Raw genomic sequence first — 24,226 nt, 5'->3', positions numbered from 1 at the left:
AGGATAAAATCCAGCACTCCAAGAAGGCAAATGAGTTTTTAAGAATATTCTGATAGCTACAAAGAGGATGATGGTGCTCTGAGGTGTGGCAATTTTTGTGTCATGAAGAAATAGGAGAATCAATATGCAGAAGTTCTGAAAGAATGGGGGCAGAGCCCTTTGAAAAGATCATTGTAATGTTCCTCGGGTATTGAAAAGTGGGCATAGGAGGGCAGAAAATAATCATATAGCAATGACTCCTATGTTTTTCCACTTTTGTCATGCTCCATCAACACAAATATAGTATGTGAAGGAATATTCACTGATGAGAAAATACTAACAGCTTCCTTTTCCAGAATTGGTATTAGCCCATCACATGATTCTATATTATACCAATACAAGAATTAGGCCAGGGATCAGCCTTGATAGTTGTTTGTATTTCCTGTCCTTAGCAAACCTCACAACTGTCTTTGATTCTTATCTCAGCCCACCTATATTCAGTAAATTAGCCAATTGGCATGAATTTTCCATAATCCCCAATAGTACATATAATTTGGGAGGATTGGACTAGCATATGCTTACAAAAATCCAGAACTAATTGCAACATTAACTTTGTATTGATTGATTTTTGATTATGTACCATCAAGTATATTCTTAACTATTTTTTAAAAATCCTGTAGTAGTCCAAGGTTTGCAGTAGGCAATCTTACTTATGCCTCCAATACTCAGCTAGCACAATAAAGTCAATTTTCAGCACTAAGTGACTATATAGGTAGACTTTCTCCATGGTGATCTATCCCTAATCTATTATTTCAGTCTTCCAATAGTGGAACTGAGTCCTCCATCTTGCTGCTAGTTGTCCTCTTCTCTTTCCCACCATGTCTTTAAAATGGGGACCAGCCAGTGGTGGGATTCAGGCGGTTCACACCAGTTCGGCAGAACAGTTACTTAATTTTTTTGTTGCCCAGGTCCAGAATGGACTTTCAGAAGCGGCATCCACACAGAGAACCAGTTGTTCACATATTTGAATCCCACCAGTGGGAGCAGCCCTTCCAAGTATCCTAGAAAAGGAAGCTAGTATATTTGTTAATATAAAGCAAGTTGTGAGTTTTAAAATTGACTGTACTGTGGAATTAATTCCAGATGCAAATAAGTCTTATTACTGATTTTCTACATGCCTCCTGATCGACAAGCTCAGCGTCCTAACCCCTGTTAAAGATATAGTTATCGTTTAAAAAGGCAATGAATTTTAAATTGGAATTTTAGAATATAAGGAGATATCCCAGGTTAGTTAAGTACTCTTTAAAAAGGCTTTTTCATAGTAATAAAAAAATGCTGCCCTAGCAGCTTTGAAACAACAGATTGCTTTAATAATGTGTATGCACAAACCTCAAATACACAAATGTGTCTCATCAGTCAGCTTCTTACATCATGCTAAGCCAGAGGTGTCAAACTGGCGGCCCATGGGCCGGATGCGTCACGTGCAGGCCATGCCCGCCCCAGCTCTGCAGAGTCAAAAAATGTCACTATCTGTCATATGTCACGTGACGTTATTAAGTTTGACACCTGTGTGCTAAGCCATAAAGTGATGATTTAGTTATTAGCTAGTTGACTTAATCATAGGAAGTTAAGTAATTTACAGAGTAAAGAGCTAGATCTGCATAATACATTACATCATTTGGTTGGTTTAGACTTACATCGATGTAGTTGCAATATAGGTATGTGGAATTTAAAGGTAAATCTTCACCAGATTTGCAGCAGCAGTTTACTGGTATGCGTTGCTTGTCAACATTCAGTAGCTTTTTTCAACAATAGGCATAATGCTTCAGCATTTTTTTAAAAAATTATATAAATTTGCAGGGCTTTTTGTCCTTTAAAATAATTATGATGTACATCACATTGTTATCAGAGAGACAGAGATGGCTTTTTTGATGTAATAAAAAAATCTATTTTAAAGAGTGAGATCACTTCGTCTCTTACTCTCCATCTTCAATCAATTGGACAGAAAGGACTTTACTTGAAGGTGAATTACTTCAATGAGGAAAGCTGAATTCCGCATTCCAATTATGTATCTCTGAATGCCCACAATGATTTATGACAGAGGTCCCCAACCTTTTGGGCACCAGAGATTGGTTCCATAGATAAAGGTTCTTCCATGGACTGGAATGTGCATGGTTTTGTGTGCTGCCTGCATCCCACAGATGGGGCTTTGCTTGTTTGTGCAGACCATGACATGCCGTGGCCCGGTACCGGTCCATGGACCAGGGGTTGAAGACCCTTGATTTAGGAGCTGATGGGAAACAGCATATTTTAGAGAATGGAGCACACTCTTTGAAAAGTGTAACTGAATTCATGGAGATACTTTTCATCAAATACTGACATCTAAATATTTGCCATTAATCCGTTATGCATAACAAACAATATTCAAAGCTTAACCTAAACTGATTTCTGATGGTTACATAAATTACTAGGATTAAATAGGTCTGCCTATTTTCGCTTTGTCAACAGGATAAAAAGTAATTAGATGAGTACAATTCTGGTTCCTGAGACCGTCTTACATATTTTTTTTGGAAATCATCATTGATTACAAACTTTTAGCCAGGAGAATTAAAAACTTGTGGAAACTTGGAAATAAAGAAAGATTTTGAAGACCTGCAACCAATACTAGAGTTTTTACATTTACATGAAACTGGCACTAAATCATGTATCACCTTAATTCAGAAGGAAAAAGACCCAATTTTAACATGATCCCCTACTCAAAAGAGAAACATGCTATTCATCAGCCTTCAATATCACATTTTCTGAAAATTAAATCTAGGACAATTCCTCTATTTTGAAAGCAAATTATTTGAAAAATGTTTCTCTCCATTTTAGGTAAACAGTCATTTCAGAGTATTGTTAAATTTTTCTTCTGCAGTTTTTAAAATAATGTTTATTCCCACTTAATGGGAAAGAAATAGAAGCCTAAAAATGTTAAAATGGTGGTCACAAGGACAATATCCGCCCCTTGACATTTTTGAACCTCAGCAAAGAAATTACATTAGAATTTCACAGGAGATAAATATTCGCATGGTTGGGAATTCTCATACAAAAATTGAGACTGGCAACTCTGGTACTAAATGAATACCATAAATTTATGATGCAGTTGCAGCAGTTCCAGTTTTCACTGTTAGACAAATCCTCCACTGTAATAGTGTTCCACAGTCACATGATTGCTATTTGGGACCTCCAGCCAGCTTCCCCATTGATTTTCCCTGTGGGAAGCCAGAAGTGAAGGTCGCAAATGGTGATCATGTGATTGTGGGATGCTGTGACTATTGTGAGCTGGTTACCAAGCACTTGAGTTGAGATTATAGGACTGTGGGGATGCTGCAATGATTGCAACTAACAAGGATCCATCATATTGGACCCCACTTGTTCAGCACTGTTATAACTTTGAATGGCCATTGAACAGATGATTGTTCAATAAGGACTACTTGTGATCCTTCAGGGCATAATAATTGCTCCAGGTAAATTCAGTCTGTTTGGCATCCTGCAAAATCCTACCAAATTAGCCAGAGAAGGTACAAAGTGGTGGTGAAATATACAATAAAAACTTCCCAACATCCCTGCTATCTTGCAACAATAAGGTGTAAAAGTACTAAAGAGAAGTTGTAAAGGAATTCTAATGTATTTTGAAAATGAGGTATAAAATTGAAACTTTGTTTCATCTGGAATAAAACTTGCAGGAAATTGGAACACAATTTTTGGCACAATTAAAATGCATACAATCACTGTATCTTTAACTGTTGAAAATCTACAATGGAGGGTTATTGTACAGTTACAAAGACTAAAGGGATGATCATCGGATGATTATAATTTCTCTAGTCTTTGCTAGATAGATACACGTACAGTAATCCTTCCTTAGTGACCACAATTGGGATTAGCAACTTGGTCATTAAATAAAACAGTCACTAAGTGAAATCATGAGTGTGCTTATGATCTTACTTCAGCTTTCCTTTATTTTACAGCCCAGTAAAGGCTATGAATACAAGGATTGCTAAACAAGGACTACCTGTATAGTGACAAATATTGACAGCCAAAATTTCTGTATGAAATGCTTTTAATGAATATCACTTTCTAACTTTCAGTGCTCCTGGGTGAGAGAAGTCACTGTGGTGAATGATAACTCAATAATTTTTTTAAAAAATGTTCTAGTAGTGCTTCTCAAATACTTTTGCACTGCGTATGAACTTCCTGATTCCAATTCTCCACTATTCACCCGGAGAGCATCTTCACAGAAGCAAGATTGAAGACCAAAGTGGCTATCCCATCCTCTCTCCTTTTAACTCTTCATCTCTCTCTTACTTCCTGCCCAACATAATGTTAGAAAATAAAAATTGTTCTTACCAGATATTTAAATTGGTTACTTGCTAAAAGCTTCCCTCCTTTCTCCTCCCTTTGGCCACTCCATGCTATAGGTCTGAACCAAGTATTAGGTTTTCTAACCTGACTGATGTTCAACCAAGGGTTGCAAATGAAATAATTCTGAAGATGATACCGTATTTTCCGGCGTATAAGATGACTGGGTGTATAAGACGACCTCCTACATTTCCTGTTAAATTATAGGGTTTGGGCTATACTCGCCGTATAAGACTACCCCTCTTCCAATGCACACCAAATAAAAATTTAAAAACATCAGATTTGATTTTAATATGGTAATTTTAATTCAAATGCTTATGACATGCAGGTACTTAGTAGGAAAACTGTCACTTATAAACATAAGGCTGTTTGTCATCAAACATGTAAACATAAAACAGTGCAAGTAGATTAAACTTAATAATAATAATAATAATAATAATAATAATAATAATAATAATAATAATAATGTTGGAAGGGACCTTGGAGGTCATCTAGTCCAACCCCCTGCTAAGGCAGGAAACCCTATACCATTTCAGACAAATGGCTGTCCAGTCTCTTCTTAAAAACTTCCAGTGTTGGAGCATTCACCACTTCTGGAGGCAGGTTGTTCCACTGGTTAATTGTTCTAACTGTCAGGAAGTTTCTCCTTAGTTCTAGGTTGCTTCTCTCCTTGACTAGTTTCCATCCGTTGCTTCTTGTCCTGCCTTCAGGTGCTTTGGAGAATAGCTTGGCTCCCTCTTCTTTGTGGCAGCCCCTGAGATATTGGAACACTGCTATCATGTCACCCCTCACCCTTCTCTTTGTTAAACTACACATACCCAATTCCAGCAACCGTTTCCTTTTTTCCTAATTCACTTTTTCACTTTTCCTAATTCACTCTAAAGCTTTCTCTGCGCAGAGCCTTAAGTAACACCAGCTGCCTGCAATTAGTGCAGGTTCTCATCCCACCAGGCTCAAGGTTGAGTCAGCCTTCCATCCTTCCGAGGTAGGTAAAATGAGGACTCAGATTGTTGGGAGCAATAAGCTGTCTTTGTAATAATGCTGCTTGTGGGGTGGTGGTGTGAAAGCTCTAATAAGCAGGCATATACATAGAATGAAGGCTATTGCTAAGCACATTGATTTGTGCTTTAAATTTAAATTTAAATTTGTGCTTTAAATTAGATTCCATACAGAGATCTAAGACTTAAAACTTATTTCTTGGCTAAGTCAACATGTATTCCCTGCTTTAACAGCTTACTTTTTTTCTAGTCAGTTCTTAACCCTTCGCCTTCTAAAAAGTAGACAAAAAATTGGTAAGCAAAGCTGCTGGAATCAGTTGTTTATATTATTTCCATTTGCATCCTACCTTTTCTTGCAGAAGTAGTTAAAATAACTATTGACAAAGCAAACAAATTAGATCCATTAAAACAAACTAAAGCAGTGGTAAAAATTATGGTTCAACAATGTCAGAGGGCCTTGATTCATTTACTAAGATTAAAAGAGCTGAAGTGAATTATAACTCTCGAAGGATTATGTGTTAATAGCTTGTGCTTGTGCAAGAGAAGACCCTCTCATACACAGCTAACAAAAGTATTCTGAAATTAGGAGTGATTTTTAAGAAGTGCTTGTCTTGCTGTCTAGACATAAATTTATACCTAAGCAGTTCTTAATTTATACTTGAACAGTTCTTAAGATAGTAACACTCTAAGTAATTCAGAATTTACAATAAATATATTGTAAATTGTGCTGGGAAAGAAGTTAGCAACTACTCCCTACGTTTCATAGAATCATAAAATTGTGGAGTTGAAAGGGATCATAAAGATTAACCAATGTAAACCTCTGCGGTATGCAGAAAAAACATTTACATCATCTTTGAGAGCTAAGCATCTTTTTCTTCAAAATCTCCAAAGATGGAGAATCTACAACTTCTATAGGAGAGATTTCTGATTGTTCCACTGTTGTACAAAATGTTTCCTTCTTTTCCTCTCTATACAAAAATAATAATATCTCAGTATTGTGCAGCAAATAAATCTAACTGTCCTGTTTTGCATTTTCCATTGCCATGCTGATTAAAACTGGCTTGCTGAAGGCATACTGGCATGACGTTACTATAGAAGAAGCATTGTCTTCAGATAAATCTGAATTTTCACCCAATTATTACTATGAGTAAATTTGCCCTGTTCCCACATCTTCTGCAGCCCTTCTCAGAAATCCAGTCTCACCCTTCCATAGATGCCATTTTTCAACATTTATTTTTCATGGAAATCATGAACTATATCCATTTTGGAAAAGGCAGTATATTCTACTACTGTATGATAGAGATTTTGTGAGATTTTAAAATACTATTTTGTATCAATTATATTAATGTATGGTATTTAGTAGCAAACTAGTGACTAGATTCGTTTAATTTCATATATAAGATAGAACTTTTTTTCTCTTTAGTTTTTCTTATTAATTTATTTTATTTTGGTTTCTATTTTTTTCTTTAAATTTTAATATTTAATTGTGGCCTTTAAATATTGATTGTGTATGATTTAGAACAGAGATATACAGTCTACAGTAATTCCCTCCAAATGTTTGAGACTTCAATTTCCATTATGTCTAGTGGAAAACACAACGTGGATAACTCCTGGTTTATCATCTCCCCAACAGAATTATAATCAACTTGGAAGCCCTCCACTAAAGATAATCAATTCTATTCCACAGAGAATGGTAGTACCATAGGTTCTGGCTTCCAGTGGAGAAAATGATGCTTTAATCTTTTCTATCTCTTTATTTTTTCTGTATAACTAACAAGAAGCAATAAGCAGTGCAAAAAGAAATGGCTGCGTAAAATTTGTTGGACTTTATTCTGGTCTTTACCAAAGATTTGCCCCAGCCAGGTTGGGGGGGGGGGGAAGAGGGAAATTTAAAAACAAAATCCCAAAACACAAAGCAGCACATTTTAGCCACTTTTACAGCAGGTGGGAGCATGGAATCAGTAGACTAGGGTTTTGATAATCATGCACCACCAAATCATAGTGCTTCTGCAGCATAGCTGCTGATTGCCTTACCTGTGACATATGAGGGGGCGTAATGGCTCCTGACACTGAGCTTGTCAGCTGGAAAGTGAGATCTGAACTGTGCAATAGGTGAGCTCCCATTACTTGCCTCAGGTCCTGCCCACCTAGCAGTTCAAAAGCATGCAAATGTGAGTAGGTTAATAGGTGAGAAGGTAATTGTGTTCTGTGCACTTCGGCATATAGTCATGTTGGCCACATAACCCCATTGGAAAGTGTCTTCAGACAACGATGGCTCCCTCAGCTAAGAAACAGAACCACACCCTAGAGTTAAACACAACTGGACAGTGGAAATCTTTACTTTTACCTTTATGACATATGATCACAGCTACAATATATTTTTTCCAAAGGATATGTTTTTGTTCCACAATGTTGGATCTGTATTGCAAAATAGATGATGCAATACAAAAAGTTAGGGTAAATTTCTTCGAAGGAACCCACCCCTTTCCTTACACACACACACCCTTCAATAATACACATGGAGAAGTGCAATCATTGAAAAAACAAGAAGGTCCATTTTTACACTTTTAAGATCTTACCATAAAAGTGTGAAATCTGATTGGCAATAAGGTAGATACGATCTCAAATTTGTTTAAAAATAAATATGTTTCTTTTGATAAACATATATACATCCACATACCTGTGAAGAGCTAGGATGTTTTTGGAAGTCAGAAAAAGACAAAGCATGACACCTGCTGTTTGAGAGTGAGTATGAAAGTTGTACTAAATACACTGACTGAAACCCAACTATTTTTCTGAATTTCCTAAGTTTTATGTACTTCTTTTTTCTTGTATTTTTGAAAACTTTCATGTAAACCTGACAACTAGAAGAAAAACTGGAATCTATAATAAATAGATTTATTATAGTATGATTTTTTTTACCTGTTGCCTTTCCATAATTTTATCCCTTTGGTAGATTACTCTAGAATTTTTTTTATATATATGATTTGGAGAAGGAGGTGGATTTAGATGACAGGTGAAGATGTTCCAACATCTATGAGTCTCTGACATGGGTGGAAGTTAAAAGCTTTTGGCTTTGATTTGTTCTGGGTTACTAATGTCTTACATCAATGTGCTCTTTTATTTTGTATCTCATTTCCTGTCTTCCTGATTTCTCACTTTCCAAATGTTCAGATAATAATTAGTCACTGAGTGCACACTCACTCAGCATTGGATGACTACTTTGAAACTCTGTCCTTCCTTCCCTTGTTTTTCTATTATATATCTTTAAATCTTGGACAAAGATTGGGGCTTTTTTATGACTAATAGCATATGTCTCAACTACATAAAGCAACATCAAAATGCATATTTCTATGATGGTTCATGTAACTACATTTTTTCTTTTTTCCCTCCTCTTCTTTTCCAGAAATATTTTTTAAATATTTTTTTAAAGTACTTGAAGTGCAAGATCTTAAGTATCGTTTAAGCGAATCATAACATGTCAAGAAATATTAACAGACATTTTGAATATATAAGCCATCAACTGCATTAAGAAAATAATAAGATTATTTGTGGAAAGCTGGAGCTTCCGGTTTGCACACGCGGCGCTGGTGGACATACTGGGAGAAGCTCTCCCATTGCTGTCCGGTGTTACTTCATCGGAGGACCCTGCAAAGGGTTAAAAGTCGCCCTGGAGGGGTGATCACCATGAGGAGGTTATCTCTCTGCAATTGCAGAAGGGCGGTAGCCCTCTGTTTGATCCAGATTTACTCCTTTGGCCCAAAGAAGAAGAGCCGTTCCCTGCCAAAAGCCAAAATTACTATCAAGCACAACGAAGCAATCTGGAGGATTTGGGTAAGGCCTTACTCTTCTTACTTCCCTAATTACTTTCCTGTGGGAGTTTCTTGAAAATCTTTTTCCCCCTTCTTGAAAATTCAGCGACTGCTTACTTGGGGATTTACAACCTTAAAGCCTCAAAAGAAATTAAATGATTAAGCTAAATAACTAAGCAACTCTATCTGTACCTCTGAAATTTTTGGGCCACTAAAAAGTTTTTATTGTCTATTTTTACAGGGACGTACTATCCTATTTACTGCTAAAAATGAATTAATTGGATAAAAGACATATTCTATTACTCTGCAAAAGGATTGTATATGCTATTGTGGACATCTTGTGGTGAAACCCGGTATAGCAAGTAAACTTTTTTTTTATTTTGAGACCTGGCTTTAACAGATTTGTCCTTGACACTATCTTTAAAGATAAAAATTGGGAACACCTGGCACTGAAAACAACCTTTTGGAATAGTGGAGGTGGACATTTATTGACTATTATTAAAATAGCCTCTACTAAAGGCCTATCTGTAAAATATTAAAGAAATGGAAGATTATATCCTACCACTTGACTATAAACTCATAATTGATACAATTCTGGCAATGACTGCAGAAATAAAAGCCAAACTTAAAGATAAATTTGATAGCACAAACTCACCAAATGAGACTCTGACTACAATTGATGAATTGACAATCCAAAAACGAACAGAGGTTGAGGAATTAAACAACAAAACAGGGGACTTCTAAGTACAACCAGTACAATCTACTGAGAGCCTTGAAGCCCAAACGTTGATTTCAACTATAAAATCTACATTCCAACAAGCAACAGAAGCTGAAGAAAGCAATACTAAGATGGAGGATGCCAAAGGCCTTCAGATACAGTACACCAAGACTTCAACCAACCAACCAATAATTACAACACCAGATATGACCTCTTACGTAAGCCAGATGGATTGGAAAGAAGAAGAAGACCAGAGTGAACCAAGAACAACTGCACTATGCCGAACATGGAGATTGGATTTACTGGAACGAAAATTTAATGACTACAAAGGGGTCACTCTGTATGATAAATTGCTAACTGGATGGTCTCCCTGGATTCAAACAACGTGCATAGGAAGAAAGGGAGAAACATTTGAGAAGCTAAAGGCAATGATATGGAAGCCTGCTTGGCACAAAAAGAAAGCTAGAATTAGACTTAATTGAACTTCCCTCCTTTTTCTGTTGTAAGTGTTAGGATTTGCAATAATAAAGCTTAAATGTTTCTCTCAATTGTTATGAGATATAAACTGAGTCTATATTCAGGATATAGATCTTTAAGGGAATGAAAATTAGCTAAAATAATAAACATACTTTCTTAATTGTAGATGAATTGTAAGGATGACAAATAGCATATGTATGTATTTCTGATATGATAATTACTATATAATGAAATAGATTAGCTATCAGAACATAACTTTGAATTATATTATAGAATTTGCAATGATATAATAAAAGATATTTTAAAATATGGATGAAGTACTAAGATGTTAAACAGAATATATTTGTTGTAATGATAGAGCTAAAAAATTTCTTAATGGGCTAAGGGGAATCTTTAAAAGATACATATTGATTTTATACTTAACTTTTAGACCTTTAAAGGAAAGGAAAATTAGCTATTAGAATTTACTTATATTACAAAATTTGGAAGGATACAACAAAAGATATTTTCTCAATAATTAGTGAACTTTTAAGATTTTTTATTTTTTTTTTAATTCCATTTATATCCCGCCCTTCTCCGAAGACTCAGGGCGGCTTACAAGCTTAGCAGTAGCCTTCATTCTATGTATATGCCTGCTTATTAGGGCTTTCATACACCCCCCAAGCAGCATTATTACAAAGTCAGCTTAATTGCCCCCAACAATCTTAAATAGAATCTTAAAGATCTTAAATAGAAAAAAATTGTATAACATAAGAATGCACTGAAATGAACAATATATGTGTTTTAGACAGGATAATTACTATATAATGAAATGGGGAAATGTGGACTACCCAAAAACTAACTTTTCTTTTATATATTATAGGCTAGTTCGGATTATCTTATTCCAATTAGGTAAAATGTAAAAACAGGACATGGATATGTATATGTGAAAATATAATGAAAATTGTTCTAATTGATTGTGTTATAATTAGAAATGTATTAACTTGATTAATTTGACTATGCTATCATAACTAAGGGAATTGGAGAGGGAATTCTTGTTGATGACCTATCTACAAATGACTTTGTTATTTATTATTGTTTACTTTTAACTACCCAACCACCGTATTGCTTCATAAATACTTGGATGTAAAACTAAAAAATCACTAAAACTTGTATTAAAAAAGATTGTGGAAAGCCTCTGATCAAAAGACTACATTAGTGTTCTCTGATATCGTAGACTCCAATGGATTGATGCCACATTTCTGAGCATTTCCAGATTGGAAGTTCTGGAATTTGTTACCCAATACATCTGGAAGGTACAAGACTATGGAAAGTTGCTTTAAACCGTGTTTCCCCAAAAATAAGACCCGGTCTTATTTTTTAAATTTATTTTTGCCTTCAAAAGAGGCACCAGATCTTATTTTCAGGGGATGTCTTACCCACTTACCTTAGGACTGCCACAGCCAAGCCTCCCACGCCCCATCACCTGTCGCGCTGTTGCCCAGTGCCACTGCTCGCGGCAGGCCACATGGCTTGTTGTGCCATGTCGTAAGACAGGTGCTGCATAGCCTCCTGCCACACTGACATACTGTACACTGACAATGTTGTATGCTTGCAAAAAATAAAGAATGGAATCCCAGAAAATTTGCCAGGAACACTTTTACATTATATACGGAAGATTGCTGAGATTGAAGGGCCAAAAGGATTCTTTGTAATTAGTTTCTGAATCATGTTATTCTTAAAAGACACACCTTTCTTCAGCCATTTAACTTCTTTTCTGGAAGTGTTTTAACTTGTCCACAAAATTAGTCAGGAAGAACAGCTGTTGTGCCTAATTTGTTAAAAAAATATATTCTGTACTCTATTTTCATTCAAATATTTCAGATATAAAGTCTGGGTTAAGCTAAAATTTCAAATTTTGAGTTGATCATAGCATGGCTTTTACTATATTTCACATATTTTTATAAGAACCTTTCTTTCTATCCCTGAATGCATAGTTGGTTTCTTATGAATATTCTTATGAATATTTCCATTATTCATCAGTAATAACTTCAGAGGACTGTAGTCTTTTGTCTAGTCTGTAGCTTAATGTGTTATGTAGTCTACATAAGACTTAGTATTTTTTTAAAACCTGAGTGGCCAACTTGTAGCCCTACAACCATAAGCACATTTAAGGTGGTTACTGCTAACAGCAGCTGTTAGTTATCTCAGTTTGGCCAAATATGTTTTGAATTAAGGTGCATGGTAATGCATAAAAGCCTAATGATTTTGGTCAGTGTAAGAAAAGCATCATATTGGTCTGTGATAGCCAAAATTAAGAAGTCTGGCAACCTTTTTTTCAGATTAACAAATGTATTGCAAAATGATGACCTCAAGATCTATAATGGAGTGATATGGAAAATTGAAATGCTCTGATATTACTTTGTTTGAGTCCAAATCTCAAATTTGTGCCCATTAATGAACCTGCATCTGCATAACCACACCATTTCCCCCTTCCTTCTTATCCTAATCTGCACCCATTTGGCCACTTCATGCATCTGACACACTAAACTATGGCTCACAAAAAATTATGCCTTTGATTAAAATGTGTAGTCTGAAAAGGTGCTACCAGATGACTTCTGATTCATGATTTAGGAAAAAGCAATCTCCATCCCACTGAAATGTTTTTAAAATATTATCCAACTGCTATTATGGAACCTTGTCAGGAAATGCAAAAAAAAATATTACTCCTTATAATTCATGCAACCCCTTACATACTGTCTTTAAGCCATTCTAATTACAGCAGCTCACCAAAAAGGTTCCTATTCTCTGCTGTAATCCTTTTCATTGAATGAGGATAGATTTAGTTCTGATGAATTTGACTTGAGTTCAAGGTGGAATAAGGGAGATACATTTATTTTATTTTATTTTATTTTAATTCCATTTATATCCCGCCCTTCTCCGAAGACTCAGGGCGGCTTACAAGCTTAGCAGTAGCCTTCATTCTATGTATATGCCTGCTTATTAGGGCTTTCCCCCCCCCCAAGCAGCATTATTACAAAGTCAGCTTAATTGCCCCCAACAATCTGGGTCCTCATTTTACCTACCTCGGAAGGATGGAAGGCTGAGTCAACCTTGAGCCTGGTGGGATGCGAGACTACTGCAATAACCCTGTAACCACTGGTGGGATTCAAATAATTTAACAACCAGTTCCCTCTGAAATCACAGAACCTTTTAAGGGGTGCACATGTAAAAACCAAGCTATGGCAGGAGGGGGAACTGCCCCACGCATCCTGCACCTAGGCCACTACCTGCTTGGTGACCTCCCCCCACCGGTTCAATGACCCAGCTGCCCAACCGCCTCTTCCCTTTCACCCCCCCTCCCAAGCCAGACTGCCATGCTATGGAGGATGGACCATACTCAGTCCCCTTCTGTCCCTTTGGATCCAGGGGGTAGTGACAGCAAACAGCTCTGCCGCCACTGTGCAACAGCCGCATCTGCCATTTGAGGGGCTTTCTTCAGGCCCTGCCTCCCTTGGCGCCCCTGCTTCTCCCTGCAGGTCACCTGCCCAGCAGTAGCCACTGTCTCCTTCTATGCTGACTTTCCATTGGCTTGCGCTGTGACTGGGGGGCGCAAACCTCCCCTGCCAGGTCCCTCCGCCAGCCTTGCTATCCCTCCCCCAGCCCTTAAAATCCAGAGCAGACACTCAGTTTCTTACAAAAATCATACCAGTAGCTACCGTATCCTCAGCTGATCAGGAGGAAAAGATGTTTCTAGATTTTAAGGCAGAAAAGTGAAAAGGGGGGGTGCAATTTCAAACAGCCTCATGGAGAAAAAGAGCAAAGCTCTTCTGTTTGTCATCCGAAGCAGGTGCCGAGGCCAACTCTGTGGGAAGTGGATCCACTTCTAAAGGGCTTTGCAGAACCATCAGGAAGGGGAGCCTGGCTTTCCTTGCCCAGCTCCAGCTGGAGTATTTTCCTGGAGCTTAGTCTCTTTCCATATGAAGCATCCTTCCTTTCCTCCCTTCTGCTGGGAGGAAAGCAGCAGAAAACGGAGCTGCCATTTCCAGAAGGGAGAAGGGAGATGCCAGCTGATGCAGGGCGGCAAGAAAGTGTGGTGGCAGTGACAGAGGGCTGGCGGAGGGAAATCAAAGCCAGCAGAGGAAGGTGGCAGGGGAGGCTTGCACAGATTTATCATAACCGGTTCATCGAACTCAACGAAAAATGTGGTTTCGGTTCTACTGAACTGGTGCAAACCAGCTAAATCCCCCCACTGCCTGTAACCTGTTATAATGGTGAATGATCTCTGGGACACTACCTTGGCCATAATTTGGAACAGGATCATAAGTAGCTTTTGAAGGAGTTCTGTCATAATCTCAAAAGATCATTAAGCAACTGGTTGTAACTTGAGGACTACTTGTAGAGATACATTAACATTTTTGTCTGGACTATTTTCTTTAGGAGTGCACCAATATTGTGTTTATGCTAAGGTGAGAGAAGTGCACTGAGGAACTGAAGTGGAAAATAAGATATAGGAACTCTGTTTTCTATTTGTATACTATTACCATGAAAAATGTTCTAAGGGGTCCAATCAGAAATAATAATAATAATAACAACAACAACTTTATTGTCACTTTGGATTATAAAATGCCAAAAAAGAAACCCTCTGGAATACCAAAGTGGAAAATTCAACTTGAAAATAAAACAAAAATTACGAGGAGATGTCAGCAAATTGAAATACGGTACTTGAAAGAAGGAAAACTAAAGAATGAAAAGCTGAAAAATAGTTTATACAAAAAATATAACCTGGAGGAAAAAACAATAACAGAAATAATGGAAAACCTAAAACAGCGTGTAATAGCAACAGCAAAGAAAATTGAAAGATATGAAGGATGAAAAAAACAATATCGTGAAAACGTCCAGTTCAGAAGAAACCAGTACTTCTTCTATCGGTCACTTGATGAAAATAAAGTCCAAACTACTGTTCTACCATGTAAAGAAAAAACCTTAAACTTTTGGAAAGAAATGTGGGAAAACTCAGTGGAACATAATAAAACTGCCTCTTGGATCAAAGATATCCAAAAACAAGTAACACAAAACAAAATGGAGAATATTGTAATAACCACCGATATGGTTGCAAAACAAGTAAAGAGGGTCAAGAACTGGTGTGCACCTGGCCTTGATGAGCTGCATGGATACTGGTTGAAACACCTCACCAGCTTCCATCACCACATGGCCACTCAGTTTGATGAAATGCTTCAAAATGCCACAAGTGAAGAATGGTTAACAGCTGGTCGAACATACTTGATAATGAAAGACCCAGAAAAGAGCACAGAACCAAGCAACTACCGCCCAATTACTTGTCTGCCAACAATGTTCAAACTTTTTACAAGAACACTGGCAATTTCAGTATTCAATCATCTGATGGAAAACAATTTGTATCCGGCAGAACAAAAAGGAAATTATAAAAAATCAAGAGGAACAAAAGATCAGCTGCTCATTGACAAAATGGTACTTAAAAATGCAAAACGACGAAAAACAAATTTAAATATGGCATGGATTGATTGCAAGAAAGCATTTTACTCATTACCCCACAGTTGGATTAATGTGTGTTTGGAAAACTTTGGAATCAGCAAAAACATCTGTACACTTTTGAAAGCAAATATGCAAAAATGGAAAACAGTTCCAACAGCAAATGGGGAGAACATTGGTGAAACCAACGTCAGACGAGGAATCTTCCAAGGGGACTCACTTTCACCACTACTGTTCAACATTGCATTAACTCCATTAATAATATTATGAAACACAAAACTGGGATATCACATCTCAAGCCAGCATGGCAAGATAAACCATCTACTAAACATGGATAACTTAAAGATGTATGCGAAAAGCCACACTGAACTTGAATCAATACTCAACGCAGTTCAACTGTTTAGCAGCGACATCAGAATGGACTTTTGACTTGGAAAATGTGCTATATTATCCATTCAATGAGGAAAAATGGGAAAAACAGAAGGAATAGTACTGGGAAACGGAAGTATTGTGAAAGCACTAGCAAAGGATGATGGTTACAAATACCTAAGCATATTGGAAGCAGATAACATCTTGAATGGAAAAGTCAAAGAGTCAACGCAAGAGAGTCCGCAAAATACTAAAATCAAAACTGAATGCTGGAAATATAATTAAAGCCATTAATACATGGGCAGTCTCAGTGATATGCTACCCAGCTGGAATTATCAACTGGACTTTGGCTGAATTGGAACAGCTAGACCAGAAAACACATAAATGCACCACACTCTACATCCATGAAGTGACATTGACAGGTTGTACCTGCCAAAAAGAATAGGGGGCAGAGGGCTACTGCAAATCCACCAAACTGTAGAAGAAGAAAAATGAAGTTTGAATGACTATGAATCAAAGTACAGAAAAATTGCTGTAGGCTGTAAAAACAGAGAGCATTATAAAAACAACAGAAACAAAGGCAGAATATAAGGAAAAACGACTGGATGACAGATTAAATAGATGGAAAACCAAAGCTTTGCATGGACATTATTTGAAAAACATTGAAGGAAAATGTGATAACAACTTGACATGGGCATGGCTTAAGATGGAACCATCAAGAAAGAAATGGAAGGCTTAATACTGGCTGCTCAAGAACAAGCACTACAAACTAATGCCATGAAAGCAAAGATACAAAAATCTACTGACAATCCAAATTACCGACTTTGCAACAACAAAGTTGAAACTGTTTCACATTTAATATGTGAGTGCAGCAAAATCGCGCAAATTGATTACAAATCTAGACATGACTGAGTTGCTAAACTAATCCACTGGGCATTGTGTAAAAAATACTTCTTGCCTGTGTCCGAAACATTGTGGGAACATAGGGTGGAAAAAGAATGAGAGAATGAAGATCTTGTGGGACTTCCAAATACAGACAGATCGCCACTTGGAACACAACATGCCAGATATCACAGTCATAGAGAACCGAAGCATATAGTTAATTGATATTGCCGTACCAGGAGATGCCAGAGTCGAAGAAAAAGAACTGGAAAAAAATACAAAATACTGCGACCTGGCCATCGAAAATGCGTGATTACAGTATGAATGAAACGTGTAACAGTGATACCCATTGTCATCAGGACACTGGGAACTATGTCCAAAAACTTTGCAAAATACATCAAGAAATTGCAGCTTCCTGCAATAACTCCAGGAAAGCTACAAAAAACTGTGCTACTCGGAACATGTTACATTTTAAGGAGATACCTGTCTGATACCTAGGATGCTGGCAGCAACCCTTGTCAACCATTAGTGCCAGTCAATTTGAATGTTCAGTTGACTGAGATTCATGTTTAATGAATAAAAGTTTTATAATAACTTTATTGTCACTTTGAATGTACACCAATCGACATACATCAAAATGTAATTTTGTTGCATACAGGAGACCATGGTAAAATTAGGAGCAGCTGAACATTCTATATTTGTTTCTTTTACATCTTGTTCTGAAGCATGCATCACAGGCTTTTGTACACAGTGATTTCTGATTCACACAATACCATATTTAGGAAGCAAATCCTGTTTCAAAGATTTTTTCACCAACTCCCAAGGGTTCCTGCTAACCTCATGCTGGCCATAAAAATAATATGTTTAAAAATAAGTGACAGATGTATATATAAAGAGCTTGCCAGCTGAGAACCAAACTAAAATTCTACTTTAATTTAGGATAAGTTCCACTGAACTCAATGAGACTTACATCTGAATAAAATATGTGGGATTCTACTGCAAATATCTATTCATTTAAATGCAAATATATGTGAAGAGAGAACCTCGGTTAGCAGCAACAGAGTTTGTAATCAAAATATACTAAACCAGTGTTTCACAATCTTGGCAGCTTGAAAATGTATGGAATTCTGGGAGTTGAAGTCTACACATCTTTAAGTTGTCAAGGTTGGAAATGCTGTACTAAACCATTCCCCTTGAACGATTTATTTCTACCCAGAATTTTTTTTTCCATTGGACATATAAACAGAATCAAAAGACAGAACCAAACCATGTTTTACTGAGCCCTCAAATATGACTATTTATATTAATTTATTTTAATTGGGGTTTTATTTATACAGGGATAAATTTAATCTTTTTTAAATTTGGTTTTTAACTTTTGTATTTTTGGTTTTTAATTACCCTGTAAACCGCCCTGAGTCCCTCGGGAAAGGGCGGTATATAAATGTAATAAAAATAAATGTAATAAATATGAATAAGGAATGGAAGACTAAAGACAATTGAAATCTTACTGCCTTCAGAAGAGCCTGAATACAGTCAACATGCAGTAATAAAATCCAAATGCAAGTGAAAAAGAGGGCATTATGGCTAAATCTATTGTTTTTAGTTAGAAACTTTGGACCACCAGACTGAAAAAGGGCTAGATCTAGTTAGCTAAGAGAGGCAGAAATCAGGCAGGCCCAATTCACAAAAGAAGTGAGGTGTGCTATAAAATAACTATTAAGTATATAAATTCTGTTAACCTGTCACAATTTGTCAGTTTGCTTTGCTTTGAAAAGTGATTGGGTAGGTCCAACAACAGGGATTTTAGCCCATGGGAATTAAATTCAGGAATATTTGGCTTGGTCATCTGCAGGTTTTGTAGATGTTTACTGTCCAGGCTCCTAAATAATTCAGAACCAATTAATATTTAGCTAAAATAGTGTTGCTTGTTTAAAAGTTGGAAAATGGTGGAAAAGGAACTGAGTATGTGCAGCCTGGAGGACAGAAGAGAGAGGAGTGACATGATTGAACCCTTTAAATATATTAAGGGTGTAAATAAGGTTCTAGAAGGCAGTATATTCAATATTAAGCAAAAATCAAGAACAAAGTGTCAGGGGAAGGGAAGTTCAAAATGTTAGAATGTATGATGTCACAGAAAGAGTAGTGGAAGTTTGGAACCAACATCCAGTGGAGATGATCATCAGTAACTGAATTTAAACTTGCTTGGGGTAAACATATGTTCATCATTAACGCTCTCTACATGGGGCTACCCTTGAAGACCACTCGGAGGCTCCAGCTGGCACAGAATGCAGCCGCGAGAGTTGTGTCGGGGGTCTCCCGATACTCCCGTGTTACACCTTTGCTCCGCGAGCTGCATTGGTTGCCAGTTGTCTTCCGGGTGAGGTTCAAGGTGTTGGTAATGACCTACAAAGCCCTCCATGGCATGGGTCCAGAATACCTTGGGGAGCACCTGCAGCCGGCGTCAACTTCCCTCCGCCCAGTACGCTCCCACAGAGAGGGCCTCCTCAGGGTGCCGCCGGTCAAAGAATGCCGACTGGTGGCCCCCAGGGGGAGAGCGTTCTCTGTGGGTGCACCGGACTTATGGAACCATCTTCCGGTAGAGCTCCGGATGGCGCCCGACCTCCGCTCCTTCCGGCGCGACCTTAAAACCCATCTCTTTAAGGAAGCGGGCCTGGCCTGATGGGATGGGGTGGGTTTGTTATTATGACTTTAATTTTAAATTTGTACTATTTGTACTATGGGCATTGTTTAATCATGTTTTAATAATTTTAACTTTTGTATTTGTCTTTTACGTATTGCCCTGTTAACCGCCCTGAGTCTCTTGAGAGAAGGGCGGTATATAAATTAAATAAATAAATAAATAAATAAATAAATAAATTAAATTAATTAAAAATTAAAAATAAGCAAAAAATCAAAATAATAATAAAATAAAATTAATTAATTAAAAAGAAAACAAATAAACTCAAAGGGCAGACTCAATGGACCACTAGGTCTTTCTTTGCTATCAATTTTGTACGTTTCTATGAGGATCTTTTTTTAAAAAAAGTATCACATTTGCTCGAGCAGAGAAAGGTCTATCCAATGTTTCTTATCTTGACAATACCTTTTCTTCTTTACACTTTAAGAAATCTAAACTGATTACTTGTGGAACAACCTCGATCAAAATTTATTTTTTTAAAATTTTAATCCCATTTATATCCCGCCCTTCTCCGAAGACTCAGGGTGGCTTACACTATAAGCACAAATCAATGTGCTTAGCAATAGCCTTCATTCTATGTATATGCCTGCTTATTAGGGCTTTTGCCCCCCCAAGCGGCATTATTACAAAGTCAACTTATTGCCCCCAACAATCTGGGTCCTCATTTTACCTACCGTACTTTCCGGCATATAAGACGACTTTTTAACCCATGAAAATCTTCTCAAAACTCAGGGGTCGTCTTATACGCCGGGTGCTGAAACTTTAGGGACAGGGCTGGCTGGAAAACCTGGAGCGGATCTTCCATTTAGTCTGCGCAAGGAAAGCAGGACCAATTGGAGTAGAAGCTGCAGTCTGTAATTTTTTACAGGCTGGGGTCTGGGCATCTTTCCTTCTAAAGTTGAAGAGCAGCTGTAGGCAGGTGGGGAATGCAAGAGCAACTTGAAAGGCAGATGGGGAATGCTGTAGCCAGAGCAGCTGCTTAGCTCTAAGGACACATTTGACTCAGGAACTGGGCGGGCTGGCTGGAAAACCTGGAGCAGATCTCCCATTTGGTCTTTTTTTAAAAATCCCATTTATATCCCGCCCTTCTCCGAAGACTCAGGGCGGCTTACAATTTAAAGCACAAATCAATGTGCTTAGCAATAGCCTTCATTCTATGTATATGCCTGCTTATTAGAGCTTTCACCCCCCCCCCCACAAGCAGCATTATTACAAAGTCAGCTTATTGCTCCCAACAATCTGAGTCCTCATTTTACCTACCTCGGAAGGATGGAAGGCTGACTCAACCTTGAGCCTGGTGGGATGGGAACCTGCACTAATTGCAGGCAGCTGCTGTTACTTAAGGCTCTGCACAGGGAAAGCTTTAGAGTGAATTAGGAGAAGTGAAAAAGTGAATTAGGAAAATAGGAAACGGTTGCTGGAATTGAGTATGTGTAGTTTAACAAAGAGAAGGGTGAGGGGTGACATGATAGCAGTGATCCAATATCTCAGGGGCTGCCACAAAGAAAAGGGAGCCAAGCTATTCTCCAAAGCACCTGAAAACAGGACAAGAAGCAACGGATGGAAACTAGTCAAGGAGAGAAGCAACCTAGAACTAAGGAGAAACTTCCTGACAGTTAGAACAATTAACCAGTGGAACAACCTGCCTGTTGTGACTCAGGGCCAGCCTGTGGGTCCGACAGCCGGCTCCGACGTATCGGAGGACTCAGATGAGGGGGAGGAGGGAGACGAACCGGCTGATGATGGTTTGGAGGCTTTGCAGAGTCCTCAGCCGGGGACCTCTTCTCAGCTGCGTGAGCCCGAGAGTGCGGAGGATGATGACCCACAGCTGGCCCTGTTCAAGGACGCCCGACGCAGGAGGCAGTCGAGCAGGAACAAACAAAGAAAGGCTATGGGACTCCTCGGGAGGAGGCACAGGGAGACCACGCCCTGAGCTCTCTATAAAAGGAGTGTTTGGGGAGGGGCTGGTTGCTGAAAGCAACTTTTCCGCTTGAGAAGACAAGCTCTAGTGTTTTTGTTAACTGCGTAATTAAATCTTGGCAGAAGCCTTTTAGCCTTGGACGCTCTCCAGTCTCTTCTTTCTGATAAGGGGTTTGTTAGAAGAGGGCTGGTTCAGAACACTGCCTCCAGAAGTGGTGAATGCTCCAACACTGGAAGTTTTTAAGAAGAGACTGGACAGCCATTTGTCTGAAATGGTATAGGGTTTCCTGCCTTAGCAGGGGGTTGCACTAGATGACCTCCAAGGTCCCTTCCAACTTATTATTATTATTATTAAGTTTAATCCACTTGCACTGTTTTATGTTTACATGTTTGATGACAAACAGCCTTATGTTTATAAGTGACAGTTTTCCTACTAAGTACCTGCATGTCATAAGCATTTGAATTAAAATTACCATATTAAAATCAAATCTGATGTTTTTAAATTTTTATTTGGTGTGCGTTGGAAGAGGGGTATTCTTATACGGCGAGTATAGACCAAACCGTATAATTTAACAGGAAATGTATGGGGTCGTCTTATACGCCCAGTCGTCTTATACACTGGAAAATACGGTACCTCAGAAGGATGGAAGGCTGAGTCAACCTTGAGCCTGGTGGGATGCGAACCTGCACTAATTGCAGGCAGCTGGTGTTTTTTAAGGAGGCATTAGCCCACTGCTCCACCAAGGCTCTTCCAAGATCTTCCAAGAAGCAACAAAGCTAGAAGTCTTTACCCTTATACAGGGCTTTTTTTCTCATAGAACGCTCAGAACGTAGTTCCGGCACCTTTTTTGGATGGAACCTTGTAGGGTAGGGCAAGGCGGGCTGTATGACATGTGTGAGTTCCGGCACCTTTTTCTTTTACAAAAAAAGCACTGCCCTTATATAAAGGGAAAGTTATTTAATGGATTAAAAAAACATTCAGGATCATTTCCCTATATTGAAATATACGAACAATTTATCTTCTCAGCCTTCTAGCGCCCCCCAAGAGTTATAATGATATCAGTATATGCTTTATAAGGATTTTTGGTCTATGGTTTGAAGCACAATAATCTAGTGTGAACTTCTCATACTAAAATGTGAATTGAAAAGTTGGACTATAACCCTTCTCAAATTTTCAGCAATCTGAACATTAAAACAACAAAAACCAATATTTTATGGGGGAAATGCATACAAAAAATATTTTAGGAGAAGATACATAATTTTAAAAAAGCAATTTTTCAAATCAAATCAATTAAATCAAATCAAACTTGTGTATTAAAAATACTGTAGAAAACAGAATAGATTGCCCTTACAGGTGAAACCCTTGCATATGAACTAAAAAGAAATCATGTATTGTCACTAGCAGTCAATGGATTAAAACTTAATTGGCTTGCCCTCCAATCCAATCTTGCATCCATCTCTTGACTCAGGGTATCGTAAATATCTTATATTCATTTCTCCATTGGCAAGAGCAAGATGGGCAGCATATTCATTTCATATAAATTTAATAAATAAAAAATATAAGTGCTTCACACCCATCTTTAACATGCACAGAACACTCTTTTTCATCTAAGCAGTTAAAGCAATGGTAAGTGGGGTATTCTTTGTATTCACAGAACTGAATCTGTCACTATCAAAGTAAACTGCAGAATGTAAAAGGGCATCCACAGATCAAAATGTAAAGATGACCGTATGAAATGACTTTGCTCGTTTTTTTAATGTGACATTTTTTACCACACTCTGCAAACATCTCTGAGGATGCAGGTTTCTAAAACAAAAATCAAATTTATGCATCTATGGAGAAATGTTTGGTGCACAAGCAGGTACATTTTTTAACATTTGTTAAATGTGAAAAGAATTAACCTGAATGCTGATCTGAGTGAGCAGTCACAAGTATGAGATATTGAATGGCTTTCTGAGTGCCAAAAATTGAATATTTCTCTGTATTCTTGGAGAAAAAGCAATTGTGGTACATCACTTTGTAAACAGATTCAGTTTCCTAAGGACAGAATAACATGTCTTTATTTGTTCATTTAATTATAGTAATGCCTAGTTTATTCTATTAGAAGTGGGAAGAATGCAAGTTAATCCAATTATTTTCCATTTAACCTACAATCCACCACACAGCTGACCTTTCACGGACTAATGTGTTTAGAAGTTTCATTTCAGAGGAATTATATATTTAGCTTAAAAAGAAGAAAGAAATTTTCACCTACTTCATCACACCAGTGTTTACACTTAAATATATACAAGGAGTGGGAGCAGGAATGTGACGGCAGTATAACATCTTATTACCCAGCCAAAGAAGTGGGTCTTCCAACAGATACGCTAAACTGTTGGCTTCCATGCAGGTTAGAGTCTCTCATATTGCAATTGCCTAAAAGCAATAACATCAAGAGCAAGACATTTCTTACAAATGTCAAAAATAGAAAACCCACAATCA

Source organism: Vipera ursinii, assembly GCF_947247035.1.
Source record: "Vipera ursinii genome assembly, chromosome: Z".
Lineage (NCBI taxonomy): Eukaryota > Metazoa > Chordata > Lepidosauria > Squamata > Viperidae > Vipera > Vipera ursinii.
Note: the sequence above shows the minus strand (reverse complement) of the source record.